At 45.2% G+C, this 22826-nt stretch overlaps 1 long non-coding RNA gene across 2 annotated transcripts in view; it reads right to left on the bottom strand.

The window, feature by feature from the left end:
* Positions 1-17854: 17854 nt before the first annotated feature.
* Positions 17855-22826, bottom strand: part of LOC147361401 (uncharacterized) — a 45495-nt gene continuing 40523 nt past the window's right edge. The window contains exons 6-7 of one of the 2 annotated variants that reach the window (XR_015137858.1): positions 19294-21324; positions 17855-19176 (exon numbers count right to left, since the gene is read on the bottom strand). This is a non-coding gene — a long non-coding RNA (uncharacterized LOC147361401). Of the gene's footprint in view, positions 19177-19293; positions 21325-22826 lie in introns of those variants that run through there. The other variant, XR_015137859.1, reaches the window with a different exon arrangement.

The raw sequence follows: 22826 nt of genomic DNA, 5'->3' as shown, positions 1-22826 counted from the left end.
CATCAGCAAATAGCAACAGTTTTCATGTCATCAGAATAGTAACAGTTTTACTTCTTCCTTTTCCAATTTGGTGCCTTATTTATATTTCTTGCTTAATGGCTCTGGCCAGGACTTCCCAGGCCTTTATTTAAAAAAGGCTGAAAGGATCCAGACCTGCTTCTGCAGGCTGAGCAGGCAGAAAGTGAGCCTGATCAGACCATGCCCACAGTTGGTCACTGCAGGCTGAGCAGGCAGAAAGTGAGCCTGATCAGACCATGCCCGCAGTTGGTCACTGCTGCCACACCAGCGCCACTGTCGGAGACAATTCTTGCATAGCTCCACCCTCTGCTCAGATGGTTCCCCAGCTGGTCCTTACCCCGTCCTCAATGGTTATTTGGAAGACGACAGCCCCGCTGAGCTGCAGGGGCTGCTTACCTTCTTCGGTGTATTCACCTGTGGTCCCCAAGCAAGGCAGCTGTGCAGAGTGGCTGGGTCTTGGGGGGATTAGCATGCCAACACCAGCCTGGCTGCTGCCTTTCTTTGTGCTGAGGGGGCCTACGTCCTTCCCCAGCCTTCCTTGGCTTTCCTGCTGAGCACCATCTTGAAGCATGCTACCATACTCGCCATTCTGCTTGCTGTTTTGAAACTTGAATTTTGGCCTGGCGTGTCCCTAGAGAACTGCTGGCTATATCCTCTGGTATGTGTTGTTCAGATCCCTGTGTCTGACCACAGATGGTCCCACTGTCCCCTTCCTTCTGGGCTGCAGATGATTTCTGCCTCTATATACGTTATGGTAACTTCTATAACTAAGAAGACCCCAGATATGAGTCTCAGAGGGGATGATGATTCCCCTTAAGGGGACCTGAAGCTCTTCGCAGGCATGGGATGGATGCCATAATGTGTAAATATCCCTCTCAGCAGGTAGCTATGTAATCTCTGCCTCAAAATGTAGCATTTTGCATCAGAAAGAAGCATATTGGGACTTCCTCGGTGGTCCAGTGGCTAGGGGCCTGGGTTCCATCTTGGTAGGGAAGTAGGTACCGCAGGCTGCAGCTAAGTGTTCACATGCCACAACTGAAGATCCTTGCATGCCGCAGCCAAAAAATGAAAACGAGAGAGATCCTGTGCGCCAAAACTAAGACCCGGTGCAGCCAAATAGATAAATAAGTATTTTTTAAAAAGAACCATATTCAGCAGAAGTGTAGACAGAAAACATCTACTGAAATGACATCAAGCTGGAAAACAAAGTCCCTGTTTCTTATTATCTGTGTTGAACATTTAAAACTGTTGTGATGAAAGGCAGTGAAGTGTCTGTTCATCTGTTCACAATATTTCTCTGGTGTTTGAGTTTGCAAAGAGCCCTTTGCTAGCTTAGTTATAAGAAGTAGGGTCGCTTGCTGTCCTGGGATTCCTGAAAACGTGCAGAGAAAAACCATTCTTATCAAGCGGCTGGGGAAGTCTCAGGTCTCATTTCTTCTCTGTGTATGCACAAGCGCCTTCTGACCCCACGGACTGTAGCCTGCCACACTCCACTGTCCCTGGGCATTATCCCCAGCAAGAATAATGGGGTAGGTTGCCACTTCCTCCTCCAGGGGATCTTCCTGACCCAGGGATCAAACCCTCATCTCCTGCAGTGTCTGCATCAGCAGGCGGATTCTTTACACTGAGCCACCAGAGAAGCCGTCTTCTTATCTAGTTCATCTTTTTTTTTTTTTTTTTTAATCTTTAATCTTTAATCTGGCTGTGTCAGATGTTAGTTACAGTATGGGAACACTTAGCTGTGGCATGTGGGATCTAATTCCCTGACCAGGGATTGAACCTGGGCTCCCTGCATTGGGAGCATGAAGTCTCAGCCACTGGATTATCAGGGAAGTCTAATGTGGTGGTGGTGCTCAGTCGTGTCTGACTCTTTGCAATCCCTGGATGATAGCCCACCAGGCTCCTCTGCCCATGGGATTCTCCAGGCAAGAAAACTGGAGTGGGTTTCCATTTCCTCCTCCAGGAGATCTTCCCCACCCAGGGATCAAACCCACATCTCTTGAGTCTCCTGCATTGGCAGATGGATTCTTTACCATTGCATCTCCTGGGAAGCTCTGGTAATGTGACGGGGTGAATTTAAAGTTGATAACATTCTTGTGGACTGAAACTTTTTAGGAGTTATTTTCAAAGCTTCACTGAACATCCACAAAGCTGAAGATATCTGAGGATGCCAGTTTTGGTCTTCATCAGAGATTTTAGAGATTCCTGGCTAGTACCTATTTCTTCTTAAGACCACAATGAGCCAACTAGGGAGAAATTCTCTTGTTTTACGTTCAAGACTATGTGCTGAGTTCCCAGTAGAAAAGGCGTTGACCCTTCTGGAAGCCTCCTCTGCTCCTCCGTGTCCAAGAAATCCCCCTACGGAAGTGTGAGAAAGGCGAGGACCAGCCTTGAATTGATTATGTGTTATATGGATATTTCAGGGCTGGCTTCTCTAGCAAAATACCTCCACCCAGCTGGGCTCCACATGTAGAAAAGAAGGGCCCTTTTATAAAATACCCAACGCAAGATGTTGACCTCTTGAAATCCTTCGGCCAGACTATTTCAAAGAGTGGGTCTTGTCAAAGGTCACTTAAAAATAGAAAATGGTAAATAAAAGTTAATCAAAAAGGGCTGAAAGGACATCCTCTGGCCAACTCTGGGTGACAGATCACCCAGGATCGTGCGAGGCGAAATGTCCTGCCTGTACCTCTAACTCATCGCCCCAGAGGGATGACTGCTCATCTGAATCCTGGGTCTGGGGGTTGGGGGTACCTTGCATTTAGCCACTTTGCTCAAGCTCTGATATTCTGAGCACTAGCCCAGCCAGGCTCTTGTCAGCTGCTCCCCCACAACCATGAACCAGATGCCATTTGGTTTTGGGGATTTTTGCTGAAGTCAGGTTGCCCATAGTCTGCCCCTCAATGCTTTCTGTGGCTGTTTTGCCAGCTCAACCTCAAATGCAGGCATCCGGGTATGAGTAACAGGGTGCTTGGCAAATTAATTTAAATTCAGTGTGGCCATCATTTGTCAAACATCTATTATGTGTCAGAGACTCTTCCCCCACCCCTCGTGCATGCTCAGTCGTGTCTGACTCTGTGACCCCATAGACTGTGGCCTGCCAGGCTCCTCTGTCCATAGAATTTTCCAGGCAAGAATACTGGAGTGGGAAGCTATTTCCTTCTCCAGAGGACCTTCCCAACCCAGGGATCAAACCTGTATTTTCTACGTCTCCTGCATTTGCAGGTGGATTCTTGACCACTGAGCCACCTGGGAAGCCAAAGGCTAGAGTCTAAAAATACAGCTATTCTGTAGATTGGGAAGCCAAGATACAGTTTAGCCTCAGAGCAGAGTTGGAAACCAACAAAGCAAAACAAACCACAGCAACAAAGGCCACAGTCCAGCCACCAAAAATGTAATTTCAAGCAAATATGTGTGTGTGATTCATGCACATCCCTAAGTGGGATTCTGGCCCTTATCTGAAAACACCCGTGTTGTCTTCTCCACTTTCTTTTCACCCCACTAGTATCCCACGTCTCTATCAAACTCCCCGAAAGACTCTTCTCTGCTCCGCCCTCAGGCTGCTTCTGTTTGACCTTGTTCCTGCTCTCAGCTCCTGGTTACAGAAACCCAAGGGCCAGCTGGGCAGAGGCAAAGCACACGCATGGGGTCCCAGGGCTGTCTTCAGTGGAGATGGGACAGGCTTGAGCTGAGACAGGATGTTCCGACTTTTGGTCCTGCCCTACCAAAAATGAGAGCTTCCAAGATGGTGCAGTGGTAAAGAACACATCCACCAATGCAGGAGACTCAAGAGAAGTGGGCGTGATCCCTGGGTCAGGAAGATCTCCTGGAGAAGGAAATGGCAACCTGCTCCAGAATTCTTGCCTGGGAAATTCCATGGACAGAGGAACCTGGTAGGCTACAGTCCATGGGGTCATAATGAGTCTGACTGAGTGACTGAGCACGCACGCAGCACTCATACCAGCAAAATGAAAACCATCTAGCTCTTGCCTCAATGGAGATCACTGTTGGGACTTCCTGGGTGGTCCAGTGGCTGGGACTTCACCTTCTAGTGCAGGGGGTATGGGTTCAATCCCTGGTCAGGGAGCTGGGATCCCACATGCCTTGAGGCCAAAAAAAAAACCCTCCAACAAAAGCATAAAACAGAAGCAATATGGTAACGAATTTGATAAAGACTTCGAAGAAAATGGGCTTCCCTTGTGGCTCAGCTGGTAAAGACTCTGCCTGCAATGCAGGAGACCTGGGTTCAATCCCTGGGTTGGGAAGATCCCCTGGAGAAGGGAAAGGCTACCCATTCCAGTATTCTGGCCTAGAGAATTCCATGGACTGTATACCAGTCCATTCTGAAGGAGATCAGCCCTGGGATTTCTTTGGAAGGAATGATGCTAAAGCTGAAACTCCAGTACTTTGGCCACCTCATGCGAAGAGTTGACTCATTGGAAAAGATTCTGACGCTGGGAGGGATTGGGGGCAGGAGGAGAAGGGGACGACAGAGGATGAGATGGCTGGATAGCATCACTAACTCAATGGAAGTGAGTCTGAGTGAACTCCGGGAGTTGGTGATGGACAGGGAGGCCTGGCGTGCTGTGATTCACGAGGTCGCAAAGAGTCGGACACGACTGAGCGACTGAACTGAACTGAATTGAGCTGATAGTCCGTGGGGTCACAGACAGTAGGATGTGACTGAGTGACTTTCACTTGAAGAATATAAAGGTCCACATTAAAAAAAAATCTTAAATAAAATTAAAAAGATCACTGTAATTGAAGACTTGGGCCCTAAACAAGCAGTTTAGAGTGAAAAGTGAGTTGCTTTGGGATCCTGGAGAGATCAAAGGTAGCCCAGGAAGGAATAAGGCTTAAAAGATAAACCCAACTTCTACGAATTTGGGGCAAGTTGCCTAAATTCTCCATGCCTCAGTTTCCCCCTCAGTAACCTGGGGATGATACATGAGATGGCTGTTGTAAGCCTTCCGTGAATAAAAGCAAAGTGCTTGGTTAGGGCTTGCCGCAGAGCTCAGCAGAGCTCGACAGACATCTAATTAGTACATGGCTATGTCGAATAAGCACATTCCTGGAGTGTCGTCACAAAGCAGCTTTGTGTTTTCTCCCACATCCCCGGGGCATCTGGACGAAAAGTCTCAGGACTTTTCTGGTCGCTCTGAGGAAATGCAAAGCTGTAGATTCATTTCACACGCTGACATCAGAATGTGCGTGCTGCTCAGATACATTCTAGCCTTTCATCTTTGTGCCGGGGGGTTGGCCGGGCAAGGCTGAGGTCAGCTTTCTCTCTCTTTCGAGCTCACTTCCTCCCATACTCACCAGGTTATCCCTGACCTCACTGGGACGGAGGCTGCAGAAAGGGAGGAGAAAGGGGGGTGGGATAGCACGGACGCAGCTGCCACTCACTGCCGGGAACTGACTCTGGGGTGGCAGCTGCCTAGAGCTGACTTGTTCTTTCCTAGCGCATCTGTAGGGTCTTCGGAGAATCCCCTCCCCACATCCACTCATCACCAGGGAGGTTTTGTTTTAATATATATTTATTTACTTGGCTGTACTGGGTCTTGGTTGCAGCATGTGGGATCTAGTTCCCTGATCAGGGATTGAACCTGGGCCCCCTGCATTGGGAGCGTGGAGTCTTAGCCACTGGGCCACCAGGGAAGTTCCATCGCTAGGGAGCTTTGCCTGTAGCTGCCTTCCCTGAGGCAGAAGTAGCTCTAGTCTGCCCTTCACAGGCCCTCTGGATTCCAGCAAGTCCACCTCTGGCAACTCCAACCCCGTACAGCCACCTCTTGCCCAACGCAGAGCTGGTCCTTGGGATGCTCTCGGACAACTTTGCCGCAACCAGCTCTGGGAGGGCAGGCATTTCCCTTGCTGTCAGGCCCTCTTCAGCTTCCTCCACCCTGGAGAGCTGGTGTATAGCATGGGAGGGGAGCCCCCTACGCCCACTGAGAGCAGGCACCAGCCTCCTCCATCCCCAGCCCCAGACTGTGAAGGGTTTGCCTCCTCCTCCAAGGGAACTCGTGGAAGTTCTGCCCTCTTGAACTGAGGGAAAGATGGATCCAACTGCTGTGTGTCTCCTAGGGCGGGACTCCCAAACAAGTGGATGCTTACAAGTCCTCTTCACAAGCCCTCTCTTTCCACAATGCTCCCTGGCCCTCGCTGTGTGTGTGTGTGTGTGTGTGTATGTGGTGGGGAGTCTGGGTCCCCTGGTGGTCCTCGGCCCCTCACCCTTTCCCAAGGTTCTCGCAAAACTCAGTTTTGTGTCTTTATCTGTTGCCTCCGAATTTCAGCTGGGACTTGAACTTCCTCTGCAGCAGTAAGAAACCATCACGATCCTTGGGGTGGCAGGTTACGAGCCGGAGGTCCTCTGGACGGTGGTACATGTTGGGGAGGGTGGAGACGAAGCGGCAAAGGTGGGCAGGGGCTTGTGACTGTGATGCTTGTCTGCTCAGGTCTTGCCTTGGGTGCAGGAGGAGAGGCCCCCATCTCCTTATGAGAATAACAAACCTATGTTTACTGCTAAGCCATACACGTGTCTCTAATACGCAGCTTCTCATTTAAGACTCACACCATCTCAGTGAGAGCCTGGTTATGGTCTTTCCATTTTCACTGATAGGACCCAGGTGCAGGAAGCTAAGTGCCCAAGGTCACACACTAGGAGGTAACAGATCCGAGCTTATAATTGGCCTTCTGTTTCATTACACCACGAGACCTGGAGTCAGGGGAGGGGAGGGCCACCATTCTGCAAGCTGGCACTGGGCAGGGTGTTGTCCCTTGGGAGGAGGCAGCTGTGGGAGCCACCTGTGCCCAGAGCGGCTGCCTGTGCTCGCAGCTGCGGTGGACGTTCTGTCCTCCACACCCACCTGCCAAACAGAACTGGCTGAGCTGGGCAAACACGGGCTGTGACTTCACTCTCCTTGCATCACACCTGACATCTGAAAGATCCAGCTAGTCTTGCCCAGCCTCTGAGCCTCCCCACCCTGTGATCACATTTCCCACATGGCCCAGTGCCTGGTTAAGGACCTCTTCATCCCCCAGAGGGCTCTGGATGAGCGCCCTCTATCTTCCAAAGAGGGAAGAACAGGCTTTCAGCAAGGAGGTAACCCACTTCCTCCAACACCCTCAGGATCCCCCAGCCTCGGCAGCTGCACTAACCCTTTGGCTACCACTGTCTCTGGAAGTTCACTCAGGAATTATCGTCCCCGCTCGTCTCTTCTGCATAGTTTTTTTTTTTTTTTAATATTTATTTATTTATTTGGCTGTGCCAGGTCTTAGTTGCATCACCCAGATCTCCGATCTTGTTGAGGCATTCAGACTCTTAATTGGAGCATGTGGGATCTAGTTCCCTGACCAGGGATTGAACCCGGGCCTCCTGCATTGGGAATGTGGAGTCTTAGCCACTTGACCACCAGGAAAGTCCTTGCATAGTTTTATCGTAATTCCTTAGGTGATAGGAATGGGGAAGATTAGAGATCTCTTCAAGAACATTAGAGATACCAAGGGAACATTTCATGCAAAGATGGGCACAATAAAGGACAGAAATTGTATAGACCTAACAGAAGTGGATCTTCCCTGGTGGCTCAGACGGTAAAGCGTCTGCCTACAATGCTTACCATGTGGGAGACCCGTGTTCAATCCCTGGGTCGGGAAGATCTCCTGGAGAAGGAAATGGCAACTTACTCCAGTATTCTTGCCTGGAAAATCCCATGGATGGTGGAACCTGGTAGGCTACAGTCCATGGGGTCACAAAGAGTTGGACACGACTGAACGACTTCACTTTCTTTCTTAACAGAAATAGAAGATATTAAGAAGAGGTGGCGAGAATACACAGAAGAACTATACAAAAAAGATCTTCATGACCCAGATAACCATGATGGTGTGATCACTCATTTAGAGCCAGACATCCTGGAAAGTGAAATCAAGTGGGCTTTAGGAAGCGTCACTAAAAACAAAGCTAGTTGAGGTGATGGAATTCCAGTTGAGCTATTTCAAATCCTAAAAGATGATGCTGTGAAAGTGCTGCACTCAATATGCCAGCAAATCTGGAAAACTCAGCAGTGGCCACAGGACTGGAAAAGCTGTTTTCATTCAAATCCCAAAGAAAGGCAATGTCAAAGAATGCTCAAACTACCGCACAATTGTACTCATCTCACATGCTAGCAAAGTAATGCTCAAAATTCTCCAAGCCAGGCTTTAGCAGAACCAAGAACTTCCAGATGTTCAAGCTGGATTTAGAAAAGGCAGAGGAACAAGAGATCAAATTGCCAACATCTGCTGGATCATCAAAAAAGCAAGAGAGTTCCAGAAAAACGTCTACTTCTGCTTTATTGACTACACCAAAGCTTTGGCTGTGTGGATCACAGGATCACAACAAACTGTGGAAAATTCTTAAGGAGATGGGAATACCAGACCACCTGACCTGCCTCCTGAGAAATCTGTATGCAGATCAAGAAGCAACAGTTATAACTGGACATGGAACAACAGACTGGTTCCAAATAGGAAAAGGAGTACATCAAGGCTATATATTGTACTCTGCTTATTTAACTTATATGCAGAGTACATCATGAGAAATGGCAGACTAGATGAAGCACAAGCTGGAATCAAGATTTCCAGGAGAAATATCAACCTTAGATATGCAGATGACACCATCCTTATGGCAGAAAGCGAAGAACTAAAGAGCCTCTTAATGAAAGTGAAAGAGGAGAGTGAAAAAGCTGGCTTAAAACTCAACATTCAGAAAATTAAGATCATGGCATCTTGTCCCATCACTTCATGGCAAATAGATGGGGAAACCATGGAAACAATGAGAGACTATATTTTTTGGGGCTCCAAAATCACTGCAGATGGTGACTGCAGGCTTGAAACTAAAAGATACTTGCTCCTTGGAATAAAAGCTATGACCAACCTAGACAGCATATTAAAAAGCAGAGACATTACTTTATCAACAAAGGTCCATCTAGTCAAGGCTATGGTTTTTCCAGTAGTCATGTATGGATGTGAGAGTTCGACAGAAAAAAAAAGCCGAGTGCTAAAGAGTTGATGCTTTTGAACTGTGGTGTTGGAGAAGACTCTTGAGAGTCCCTTGGACTGCAAGGAGATCCAACCAGTCCATCGTAAAGGAAGTCAGTCCTGAATATTCATTGGAAGGACTGATGCTGAAGCTGAAACTCCAATACTTTGGCCACCTGATGTGAAGAACTGACTCATTGGAAAAGACCCTGATGGTGGGAAAGATTGAAGGCAAGAGAAGGGGACGACAGAAGATGAGATGGTTGGATGGCATCTCCGACTCTATGGACATGAGTTTGAGTAAGCTCAGGAGCTGGTGATGGATAGGGAGGCCTGGCATGCTGCAGTCCATGGGTTCTCAAAGAGTCAGACACGATTGAGCAACTGAACTGACTGAACTGACTTAGGTGATAGAATCATATGCCAAAGGAATGGGTGAGAGAGGGAATTTATATTGTCATCTCTAGGAGGGTTATATGACTTTTTGTTTTAATTAATCTTTGTTTTTAGCACAATAAAAGCAATATGTATTGTTGAAAAATCAGAAAATATAAAAAGTAGATGCTGCTGCTGCTGCTGCTGCTGCTAAGTCTCTTCAGTCGTGTCCGACTCTGTGCAACCCCATAGACGGCAACCTACCAGGCTCCTCCATCCATGGGACTCTCCAGGCAAGAACACTGGAGTGGGTTGCCATTTCCTTCTCCAAAAAAGTAGATGAAGACAAGTTAAAAGATCACTCATGAGCCTTCCTTGTACCCCAAGATTTTTGTATATTTCCTAATAGCATACCCAAATATATAAAGCCTATCTGCAGACAGGCGTGTCACAATACCATTTTTTAATTTAATTTTATTTATTTGGCTGCACCACATGTTAGTCGCGGCATTTAAGATCTGTAGTTGTGGCATGTGGGATCTAGTTCCCTGATCAGGGATTGAACCTGGGCCCCATGCATTGGGAGTGCAGAGTCTTAGCCCCTGGATTACCAGGGAAGTCCCTATGTCAGAAGATTAGAATTATATAGTATGTGTGTGTCTGTGTGTATGTGTTAGTCACTTAGTCGTGTCTGATTCTTTGTGACCTCATGGATTATAACCTGCAGGCTCCTCTCTCCGTGGAATTCTCTAGGCAGGAATATTGGAGTGGGCTGCCCTTTCCTTCTCCAGGGGATCTTCCCAACCCAGGTTCAAAGATCCTGGGTCTCCTGTATTGCAGGCATATTCCTTACCATCTGACCTACCAGGGAAGCCATTATATAGTATAGACTGTATTGTAAGCTTCTATTTTCCCTACTTATCAGTACATCACAGGCATATCCCCATAGCATTGAGCTCAGTGAACTTTTAAACAATTCTCTATGGCAGATTTCACATAGCACTAGAAAGACACCAGATGAACCAAAATAGTGAGGGGATAAATTGTGAACATCCTCCTGGGACCTCCCCTTGGTGAGACACAAGTCACATCTTAGCAACCCAGCCTGAAAAAGATGACCCTATTGTGCTGTTAAGGCTCAGAAATCTCCTTTCTTTTCTTCCTTAAAAATAAAGTTGAACTGAGTGTCCCCAATTTCTCCCACACCCTATGACCCACAATGAATGGGTCCTCCAAAGGAAACTTATACCCTTGTATTCTTCCCCTTCCATCTGCAAGTTCTGGCCCTTAGCCCTTCAAGGCTCCTCATCTTTTGTACCTTTCAGTGGAGGCTGTAGGACCAAACTCCATCCCAGATTGCCCACAATTAAAATATGCGCAACTCTAATGAATTCCCTTTCACATAAGAAGATCACTTGGCCCATTGAATGATGGGACTTTGAATCAGATTTCCAATAATAGATGAAACCCTGTCACCTCACAATGTCTCAAAGGAAAGCTCGCTTGCTTTTAAATTCAAGTACACAGTACATTCAGCCAAATGAATTCAGAAACTCAATGATTTGGCAATGGATTGTGTTGGGGGGTTTTAAGACAACTTGTAAATGTCAACAACAGGACTAACAGTTTCCAACCCTCTCTCAGGAACTTTTCTCACAGCTGTGACTAAAAGTGCCCCCTGCCCCACGGGCCCCATGTCTGTGGTCTAGTGTGAAAACCATGTGATGGACTATTTGTAGAAAAGTTTCTCTTTCCAGTTTAGGAATTTGTTAGAAAGGGCTTTAACCACTTTCAGATTGGGGCGCTAGCTTAATCCTCTTTTTCCTACCTCCAAGGTAGGAATATTTCTACAGGAACTCTTCCTGTAGAATGTATTTAATAATATATTAAATAATATTTCACACACATTTCTATAGGAGAAAAATTGGAGTATTCATTGAAGTAGTGTCAGCTGTACTTCCATAGCCTGTACATCTTGTCACCCTGGGGCATGGCTCCCAATGAAGCCGTGGGTTTTGGGTCTTCAGGTGGAAGGTGGGTAGCCATTCGAACCACAGGACAGTTGGTCAGGTTTGACTGCTCAAATACAGTTTTGATTTTGTCCCCAGGGAATGAGGAGGGGAGGCAAAGTGGAAGGCAGACTCTTCCAATTAATTTAGCATATCAAGGACTACGGGGGCTTCCTTGGCGGGCGAATGGTTAAGACCCTGCCCTTTCACTGCAGAGGATATGGGTTCAATCCCTGGTCAGGGGACTGAGATCCCGCCTGCTGCTCTGCCTCTGATGGCTTAGGCCCGAGGCTGTCTGTCACCAGCACTGAGGGGGAAGGGACATGAGAAGAACAGCTTGAGCCTTCTGTTGAGGTCGTCAGAGGCACAAGTGAGGCAGAGGGCAACCGGCCACAGGAGGTCAGCAGGACTGCTGCTTCTTCCCTTGCTTCAGGCTGAACCTGGGGGTGGGGATGGAAGAAGCCATTAGAGACACCAGAGAGTTAGGGAGCCTACGGATTCATGGGAGTCCTGAAGTGGAGGCTGAGGACTCTAGGTGAGGCCCAGCTCAGCACCCGGACCAGAGCTTGGGTGTGGAGTTGGTGGCGGGGGCCAGTGGAGATAGTACTCTTGACTTCTGGACACCTCAACAAAGTAGGCTGGACCCAGATCTTCCCTGGTGTCTTTTTTTCTGTGTTGTTTTAAATATTTATTTATTTTTGGTTTCACTGGGTCTTAGTTGTGGCAAGCAAACTTAGTTGCCCCGAGGAATGTGGAATCTTAGTGCCCTGACCAGGAATGGAACCTGAGGCCCCTGCACTGGAAGGCAGACTCTTAACCACTGGACCACCAGGGAAGTACCTGTTCTGGTGTCACGAAAAGAGGCTTTGGAAGTTGTGTTGGGCAGAATTATAACCTCCCGAAAGTGTCTATATCCTAGTCCTTGGAATTTGTGAATTTGTTATATTACATGGCAAGGAGAATTAAGGTTGCAAATCAGCTGATCTTAAGATACAGGAACTCTCCTGGATTATCCAGGTGGGTCCAGTAGAATCTCAAGGGCCCTTAAAAGTGGAAGAAGGAGGTAGGAGAGAGAGACAAGAGAGACTGCAGCATGAGAAGGACTCAATCCACCATTGCTGGCTTTGAAGATGGAGGATGGGGCCATCAGCCAAGGAGTGTAGGCAGCCTCTAGAAGCTGGGAAAGACAGGAAACAGATTCTCCCCTGGAGCCTCCAGAAGGAAGGCAGCTCTGCTGATGTCTCACTGTGAGCCTAGAGAGACCCACCTTGGACCTCTGACTTCTAGAACTGTACAATAATAAATCTGTGTCATGACACTGTATTTGTAGCAATTTGTTATAGCACTGATGAAAATGAAAGTGAAAGTCCGACTCTTTGCGACCCCACGGACTGTAGAGTCCATGGAATTCTCCAGGCCAGAATACGGGAGGGGGTAGCCTTTCCCTTCTCCAGGGGATCTTCCCAACCCAGGGATTGAACCCAAGGATTGAACCCAGGTCTCCAGCATTGCGGGCGGATTCTTGACCAGCTGAGCCACAAGGGAAGGGAAACCAGCAGTGGTGATAGGACACTTAATCCCCCATTACTACTGGTTTTATCAGTCACTGATGTTTGTTGCCTAGATACAGGGTTCCTTTAGGAGCTGCAAAAGGCAACGGGTAATTGCATGTTAGTTTGCATACTCTAGGATTGTGGCATCTGGTCCCATCCCTTCATGGCAAATAAAAGGGGAAAAAGTGGAAGCAGTGACAGATTTTATTTTCTTGGGCTCCAGAATCACTGTGGAGGGGGACTGAAGCCATGAAATTAAAAGATGCTTACTCCTTGGAAGGAAAGCTATGGCAAACCTAGACAGCCATATTAAAAAGCAAAGACATCACTTTGCTGACAAAGGTCCATTGTCAAAGTTATGGTTTTCCCAGTAGCTGTGTATGCATGTCAGAGTTGGACCATAAAGAAGGCTGAGCACCGAAGAACTGATGCTTTTGAACTGGGTGTTGGAGAAGACGCTTGAGAGTCTTGGACTGCAAGGAGATCAAACCAGTCAATCCTAAAGGAAATCAGTCCTGAATATTCATTGGAAGGACTGATGCTGAAGCTGAAGCTCCAATACTTTGGCCACCTGATGCCAAAGGGGTGAGATTTCTTTTGACCAGGGTTTGTATACAAAACCTGCTGTTATTTGGATTGTATGTTTCTTCAGGGTGGCAGAGGGATGATTTTCTGATAAGAAACGCAGACACACACAGACACAGACATCACATTTTAAATTTTGCTGAATCATTTGAGAATCAGTTGAAGGCATCATTACCCTTCAGCTCTCAATACTTTGATATGTGTCCCTTAAGAGCAAGGATACTCTCCCACATCTATAAAACATACTCCAGAAATTTAACAACAATGTATACTCATCTAATACTCACTCTTCATTCAGATTTCCCCATTTATCTCTAAAATGTTCTGCATAGTTTATTTTTAATGCATGATCCCTTCAAGTATCACATTTTGAATTTATCTGTTATGACTTTTTAATCTTGACAAAGACTATTGTAATGGAATATAAACTTTATGAGAGCAGGCGTTTTAATCTGTTTGTTCACTACCTAGCACAGAGTAGATGCTTAGTAACTATATTTAAAATGAACACTTGGAGAAGTAATTATCGCTTCTCCAAGTCATCTCTCAGTGCAGTCACTGGGGTATTTATCTCCCATACCGATGTGCTCAGTCATGGCCGACTCTTTGTGATCCCATGGAATGTAGCCCACCAGGCTCCTTTGTCCCTGGAATTTTCCAGGCAAGAACACTGGAGTGGGTTGCCATTTCCTTCTCCACCCCTCATTCTCCTTCTGATAAATAACCCTCCTCACCCCTCTCCCACCACAAGTTTGTATATATGAGCCATTCCAGCTAATCATAGTACCCCATTCCCATGAAAAAAATGAGTATAGTTGATACTTGAACAGTGCAGAAGTTAGAGGTTGCAACCCTCCAACCACTCAGTCCACAATCCACCAATAACTTTACAGTTTGGCCCTTTGTGTCTTTGGTTCCACATTTGAGGATTCAACTCACAAATATATCATGCAGTACTGCGGTGTGTATTTACTGAAAAAAAACAAAAAAAACACAAACCCACGTATAAGTGGACCAGCACAATTCAAACCCATGCTATTCAAGGTCAATTGTATTGCAGAGGAGGGCATATGACAACATCAGGACAGATGAGAATTCTTCTGAGAGGGTGACTTATTTATGTACCAGGAAAGAGGTATTCTCTTTCACTAGGATTTCTAAACCAGAAGCATGTGGTCTAAAACAAGCAATAGCCATTCCTCCCAAACTGTTAAAGGAAACAGAAAAGATTTAAAAAATTTAAAAAATTTGGAGAAAAGTCAGGCCAAGAAATGAAGATCATGAACGTAAAAGTCATGAAAACTTTGTTCTGACACCTGGATCCAACTCTACCTGAGGTCCATATCCATACATAAGTATCCCAGATACATAAGACAACATACAACCATTTTGCTGAAGTAGTTTGAGTTGATTATCTGTCATTTGCATCCTAAAAAGTTCTGACTAATCCAGTCACTTAACCTTGCCCTACAGAAAATCAGTCTTGCTCTCCTTCATCTGGTGATAAAGGTTACTTCTGAATCACATCTGTTGTTCCACAGGCATAATTCTCTTAATGTGAGGATTCATTTAGTCATGGAACTTTTTAAAATAAAATGTCTATTGTCTTAGGAATTCTGGGAACCACTACTAAATATAAAATCAATTGGAAATCATGCTGCTATAAAGAAAAATAATCAAGGGAGGAAGCTTGACAGGAAATTCCAACTGGGGTGGAACATTTTGGACTTAAAAATGAGGTTCCATTTATAATTGCTGTCTTGCATATTCTTGTACTTTAAATTTTTTCAAAGCAAAAAATTTAATAGCCTCCAATAACAACAATGACAACAACAAAACTATAAAGAGCAAAGAAGGAAAGTCCGAATGAACCTCTGCCCCAAGGTCTCCGAATCGTTATAAATCCAGGTCAGGTGGTGACCTATGCTGTGCCATTTCCTCTGGGCAGATCTTCTTTCTCCCTCCTATTCAGATGTCAGGGACTGTTGGATAAATAGAGTAGTGGAGAGGCCCTGGACTAGAGCAGCGACAAATGGGATGTGTCCTAGGAGGATGTCAATTGGCACGCTGATATCTGTCACAAGGACTTAATTAGGATGAATGGCAGAGAATATGCTGAGTGCAAGGCCAACCCACTCACTTGCAGCATATGGAGGGCTCGCAGGGTTAGATAAACAGAATATGAGAAAAAAATTCACATGAATTCTACTTTGTTGCACGAGCGAGAAAGCGAGAGAGCTGGAGAGAGGGTGCCCTGTTATCTTTCTCTTGGGGTTCGAGGGGACAGTAAGAGCTTGTGGTCAGGATTATAAACTCTTAGTTCCTGAATCCAGGACTCCTCAGGAATCATGAGGACCACATCCTGAGAGCCCCAGGGCTGATGTTCCACAATAAAGGTCAAGGACTCTGCCTTTGCACTGGGCTCAGCTTCGCTGCCCTCACCTGGCCTGATTCTGAGTTTTTCCATGAGGCAATGAGAAGGCTCCATGTTGGGATGGAAATATTTGCTGAGCATCAGGCTTATTCTTTTGCAGTAATACTTCTGTCACAGAAAGACTTTCCAGGTGGCCCAGTGATAAAGAATTCACCTGCCAATGTAGGAGATGCATTGGTTCAACCCCTGGGTTGGGAGGATTCCTCTGGTGGAGGAAATGGCAGCCCACTCCAGTATTCTTGGCTGGGAAATCTCATGGACAGAGGAGCCTGGTGGTTGTAGTCCATGCAGTTGCAAAGAGTTGGACACGACTGAGCATGCACGTAGGCACTTGTTTCTCAAGGTACTGATCTCTAGATAAGGCTGCACACATCGCGGGAATGGGTGTGATCGTGCCATCGCCAGTGGATGGCACCCCTGGGTGGGGTTGCCACCGGTTGCTCTTTGTCCTTCACGAATCATCACCCTCTTCCTTCTGAGTCTCTTTTCTGTTTTTTCAGCCTGTTTAAAGGTTTTTACAGAGTGCCTGTATTTCTTTAAAAGTCAGGTGTTCAATTCAGCAAATAATGAATGCACAAGGTGGGTGGAAATATGAGTGAATCTGTCAGAATTCCCTGCTTAACAAGGAAAGACATTCCTGAATTCACTTGACAGTGTTGTCCTAACATAAATTCGTGGTTAAATTAGTTGAATTAAATGCTAAAAAGAATTTTAAAGAGTTCGACCTAAGAGATGTTTTTATGTACAGTACATATGTACTTGTATACCTAAGTATAAAATATTATGGAAAATGAAACGTGTGTGTTTACAGAATGCTGAATTCACCTAAGTGAGGAAGAAATGCCTTTGACTATTGGGAGAAAGCCCCTGTGTTGGCATAATAGAAAACTCTAGGAAGGATAAAATGTACGTGCAAACTACTACAGTACGGGGTTCCCTTGTGGCTCAGCTGGTAAAGAATCCACCTGCAGTGCAGGAGACCTGGGTTCGATCCCTGGGTTGGGAAGATCCCCTGGAGACGAGAAAGGCTACCCACTCCAGTACTCTGGCCTGGTGAATTCCAAGGACTGTATAGTCCATGGGGTCACAGAGAGTCAGACACGACTGAGCGACTTCACTTTCACTACTGTACCACACAGGGAACGATATTCAGTGTCATGTAATAAACCGTAATGGAAAAGGAGGTGAGGAAGGAGGTGTATATATGTGGCGCAGTGGGTAAGAACCTGCTTTCCAGTGCAGGGGACATGGGTTCAGTCCCTGGTTGGGGAACTAAGAGTCCCACATACTTCGGGGCAACTAGGCCAGCATGAAACTTCAGAAAGCCTGCTTGTTGCAATGAAGACCCAGTGCAGTAAAAAAAAAAAAAAAAGAATGTATATATATATATGTGTGTGTGTGTGTGTGTAGCTGAATTACTGAAATTACTGGGTTACTTCGCTATATCTTAATTAACACAATATTGCAAATCAACTATACTCAGTAAAATAAATTAAATACATATGTGTGTGTGTATATATATACACTCGAATAGTTGATGATCTAATGGAGAGAAGAGATCACTTAGGTGTTTACTCTTTCTTTGATTGATCCGTAAGGTATTTGTGCACAGACTGGTCTGTGTCAGGGTCAATGCCAGGCACTGGGGTTGGAGCACTGAGGGAGAAAGATGCAATAGTGCCCACTGGGGTTCTGTGATCCAGCTGAGGCTACACACAGAGGAAACCTTCCTGAAGATAAATGGGCTGAATGCCTCTGGAGAGACCCACACTGGCTGCCCCGTCCACACAGTCCTGATCATAGCCACTGAACACAAGTGGCCCCTGAACACTAGAACTATGCCTAGTGCAAAAGAGGAGCTGAAAATTCAATGTTATTTCCATTTATTTATTTTTAATGAACATTAAAAAATATCTTTTATTAAGCATCCTTAAAATAATTTAAAAAATTTTATCGGAATATGGTTGATTTACAATGTATTTCCTTTAAATTAATTAATTAGAAAGCAATACTGGGTTCAGTACTGGCAGACTTTTTAGTATATTTGAAACAACTTGGGTACATGAATGTACTTTTTCAGTTTTAAACTCTATGAAATTTAAGTATGGGTCAATGTTTCCTTGGAATAGGAAATGGGAACCTACTCCAGTATTTTTGCTTGGAGGATTCTGTGGACAGAGGAGGCTGATAGGCCACCCATGGGGTTGCAAAGAGCTGGACATGACTGAGCACAGCACAGTGATAGCAATGTTTCCTATGAAAATGTAGGCCTCTAAGTGAGAAGAGCTGTACATATAAAATGCACCCTGGATTTGGAAGATCTGGTACCAAAAAAAAAAAGCAATGTAAAATAACTCATTGATAAGTTTTAAATGTTTGTAATGTGTTAAAGTAATAATATTTTTAATATCTTGGGTTAAATAAATTAAATTATTAAAATTGATTTTTCTGTTCTTTTTCTTTACTTTTCTAATGTGACTACTGGATCAATACAGATTATACATATGACTTGCTGCTCTCGAATAGCACTGGTCTGTGGGATTTTGAAGGTGAGACAAAGCTAATCATGAAAGAGGTTTTTTTTTTTTGTTTCTTTGTTAAATTTATTTCTTTATTTGGCTGTGCCAGGTCTCAGTTGTGGCATGCAGAATCTTTGATCTTCATGGCAACATGTGGGATCTAGTTCCCCAACCAGGGGTCAAACCTGGGCCCCTTGCTTTGGGAACATTAGCCACTGGAACTCTAGGGAAGTCTGGAAAGAGGCTGATTTTTGACATTAATTTTGCAGAACTGGTGGGATGGGTCAGGAGGCGAGGGTAGAGGGTGTTCCTGGAAGAGAAGAAGCCGGACAAAGATATGATGTGGGATTATGCCTGGGGTGGCGGATGTGTAGGAGAGCCCTGGGCGTTGTCTTTGGAGGGCAGCAGTGGGAAAGGCTGGTTAGGATGATGGAGCCATGACGTGGGAGCCTTGACCAGCCAGGCGGAGCTGGCTGTGTTTGATCCAGTTGGCCAAGGGGGAGCTGGGAGGCTTCTGACCCGGGGCAGCTTTAATGGAATTTATCTGGCTGCAGAGTGTAAACTGGGATGGAGTGGGGAAAACTGGAAACAGAGACACATGTTTTGAAGACTTCAGCAGTAATTTTGGAGATGCCTGGTGGGGAAAAAACGACTGCTTCCTTTCAGCCAAGAATCTAAATCAAGCAAACAAAGAAACAAAGAAATGATTTAAAAATTCACATTGTTCTTCTACAGATAAGTGCAGACACATTCCATTTCCTATGTTACCCTTTTGTGAGTTAATTTCTTACCTGTTATTTTCTTCTTTCTTTTAAAAAAAAAAAAAAAAAAGACTCTGTTCTTCCACTGAAGGGGTCGCTGGTTCGATCCCTGGTCTGGGAACTAAAATCCTTCATGCCATGCAGCACAGTCCCACTCCCTACTCTGGCCAAAAAAAAAAAAAAAAAAAAAAAAACCATAAAATAAACAAAAAATACCTCCTGTGCAGCTACAATGTAATTTGGTCATTGTTCTGGAGTCCAGGGTGGAGTTCCATAAATCACTTTGCAAGATCTTTCATTTTGCTTATCACGGGGCACCCACAAACCTTTCCAAGGAGGGTGAACCCCTCGGAGTCAAGAGTTGCAGGAAATACAGATTTTTAAGAAAGGGATATGAATGACTCGAGATGATCTCTAAAGTTCAGGATTCATGGAGTCGTTGAACACAAAGGGCTTCCAGGTATCATTCAATTCAGCCTTTCACTTCACTGAAGAACAGGGTCAGAGGTTCAACGACAAGTCCAAAGCAGCAGAAGAGTGGTTAGAATCTGATTCTCCACATTAATAGGCCTTCCACCGTGCCACGTGGAATACTGTCCATTAGGAAACTCAAACATGTAATAAGTCAAGGAAGACAATGCTAAAGTACGAAGCAAGGTGAAAGGTAAGAGTTAGGTGTATCCATATATGGCAAATTATATAAGCACACACAGAGCTATGAATACAAGGCACGGGCCTCTGTTCTCCCCACTGCAGCCCTCTGCAGTGTCACCAGTTGATCCTGGGACAGCTGCCCAGTGTGGGGACACCCGGGAGGAACACTTAATCCCCACTAAGAAGGGGCGGTAGGGTAGAGGACCGGCCGTATCACCTCCCCTGGAGGGTTTCCAGTGTCAAAGCCTCTTCCTTTACACGCTTGCCAGGAAGACAGCAGTGAGAGGACATAAGAGGAATGGAGATGCTGAGAAAAAGTAAGGAGAGAGTGGGTGCTGAAAGGTCGAGTTGAGGGTTTGGCTCAGATGTAAATGTTTGGAATATCGTGAAGGCTCTTTAAATAGAGTCCTCACAGGTGAACGCTGTAATAGAGAAAAGCCGCCCTGTGCTCCAGGGAGCTAAATAAATAAGCACAGACGTCAAATGTCCAAGACTGGATGGGGGCTGGGCAGGACCAAGCACTCAGTAGCAAGTACAGGAACGACTTGGTTCTTAATTGCCAAGTCCTGTTCTCTTAGGTGGCATCTGTGGAGTTGCTCACACTTCAGGAAATTTTTTTTTTTTTTTGCGTAGAGACTTTTCAGAGGAAAATAACAAAAATTCAACTTCAGCTCTGAGCTGGTCCAGCCCCTGAGCCATAATTTCAGCTTCTGTACAGCTTAGGCTTTCTTACGGGCCCCTTAGGCCATTCAGTGAATTTGCTTAAGAGTACGTGTTTTATGGGCTTCTCTGGTGGCTCAGCAGTAAAGAATCCAGCTGCCAATGCAGGAGATGCAGGTTCAATGCCTGGGTCAGGAAGATTCCCTTGGAAAAGGAAATGGCAACCCACTCCAGTATTTTTGCCTGGGACATCCCATGGACAGAGGAGCCTGGAGGGCTACAAACCATGGGGTCAGCAGGAGTTGGACACGTCTTAGCAACTGAACAAACAAGAACAACAAAGTGTTTTTTTACCTCCTCCTTGAAAAGGGAAACCCAGGGATTTTCCTTAAATAATTGAAGTATTGATCCTCTAAAAAGTAACCCATGACCCCTTGTAAAAAGTCTCATGCGCTGGCATCCTCTCCCGCCTTGCTGTATTCTTCTTTCTACGCATAGCACAAGTGTACATAAAGCAAGAGCACACACACAAGCAAAGGCCATGTTTGGCTTTAGATTAGACATTAAACCTCAGACAGTCATTAAACTTCTTGAGCTCTGTGGCTTCAGTCCAGGTTGGAAAGCAGGTCAAGCAAGTAAAGCTGAGGACAGAGTATGCAATCTTTTGTTCTCAGCAGGCTTTGAAGATTGTTTCAGGGTTAACGTTTGACTTTGGGTCTTAACTATTTTATGTCTTGGTTTCCTCACCTGCAAATCAAGCATACATATTGCAATGAAAGAAGGTCACACTTCCCAGTGGTGTGAATGGTTAAAAACTCATTCCTTTGGAGGGTAAAGCAGAATGGTGAAGAGTTTAGGCTCTAGAGCAACATGGTCCAAATAATGAGACCCCCAAGTGGGGCATAGGGAGTGTTAACTTTTCCATGTTGCTGCTGCTGCTGCTAAGTCACGTCAGTCGTGTCCGACTCTGTGTGACCCCATAGATGTCAGCCCACCATGTTAACCCAAAGCAAAATCAAAAAGGTGAAAAGCATTTGAACATTTTATTTTATTCGACATATCCAAAATATCATTTCAGCATATCAGTATTTTAAAAATTATAGAGATATTTTATGTTGTTTTCTTCATGCTAAGTCATTAAAATATAGTGTGTATTTTAGTTCCTGCCATCTCAGTTCAAACTAACCACGTTTCAAGTACTCAATACCTGTATGTGGCTGGAGGCTACTGCGTTGGGCAGGGAAGCTTTAAAGTCAAATTGGGTTGATTTAGAAGCTGCCTGATCTTGAGCAAATTACTTAAGCATCATGCCTCTCAGTATCTACATCTGTGAAATGGGACTGATACTAGGATCTACATTACTGGGTTTGTAACATATATGAAAATGATGTAAGTAAATATACTTAAAGTGCTCAGTGCAGTGGCTGGCATATGTTTAATCAATCTGGGCTAATAATCATTATTAATTTTGGCAAAAGTAGTCAGAGTTAAAGTGTTAATTTTCCTCCAAAATATGGTAATTCCATATCAAATGAAATTGAGTTGAATTTAGAGTGTAGATCTTTTTTGAGGGGCAGGGCTGGGGGATGGCAATTGTTTAGCAGCCTAAATCAGGAAAGCATACTTGAAATACTTCAGTCTTTGATTTCATGAAACCCGTAATTTTTAAAATGTAAAATGGCCTTTCCCCTAGGCCCATGGCAAGGGAAAGCAAGAATAGCTCTAACTAGTTACATGTCGACTGTTACCCCAGGGGTGTTCCTGGTGGTCCAGTGGTTAAGACTCCTAACTTCCAATGTAGGGGGTCCAGGTTTTATCCCTGTTCAGGGAATTATTCATAGATCCTACCTACAGCAAGGAAAACCTTGTGCAGCCAAATAAATAAATATTAAAAAAAATTTGTTACCCCCTTGTCAGAAAGATTTAAGGGAGCTGAATTGTGTGTTTAGATGTTTGAAAAATGCATGCATTTAGACTTTGAGGGGTAGAATTTAGATTTTGGAGCTTTTGAAATAATAAAACCTTTGGTGTTAAACTGGAGTTCCTTGTCTTATTTTCTAAAGCAGTTTGCCTTTGGGTGACAGCCACATTTGGGGGACTTCTGTACTGTCCCTGATCTCAGGGCTTTATTTTGGTGCTCCAGATGTATTCCAAAGGCGTAGAGCATTTACTTTGCAGCCACCGGGACCAGTTTGTGAATAAGCATAAAGAGAGCTATAAGATTTGATGAGCCAAGTTACCAGGGCTTA

The sequence above is a fragment of the Bos grunniens genome, chromosome 12 (assembly GCF_055505025.1).
Source record: "Bos grunniens cultivar Pamir isolate PY7600 chromosome 12, Bosgru_T2T1.0, whole genome shotgun sequence".
NCBI lineage: Eukaryota > Metazoa > Chordata > Mammalia > Artiodactyla > Bovidae > Bos > Bos grunniens.
This window is presented reverse-complemented; position numbering and strand designations above follow the sequence as displayed.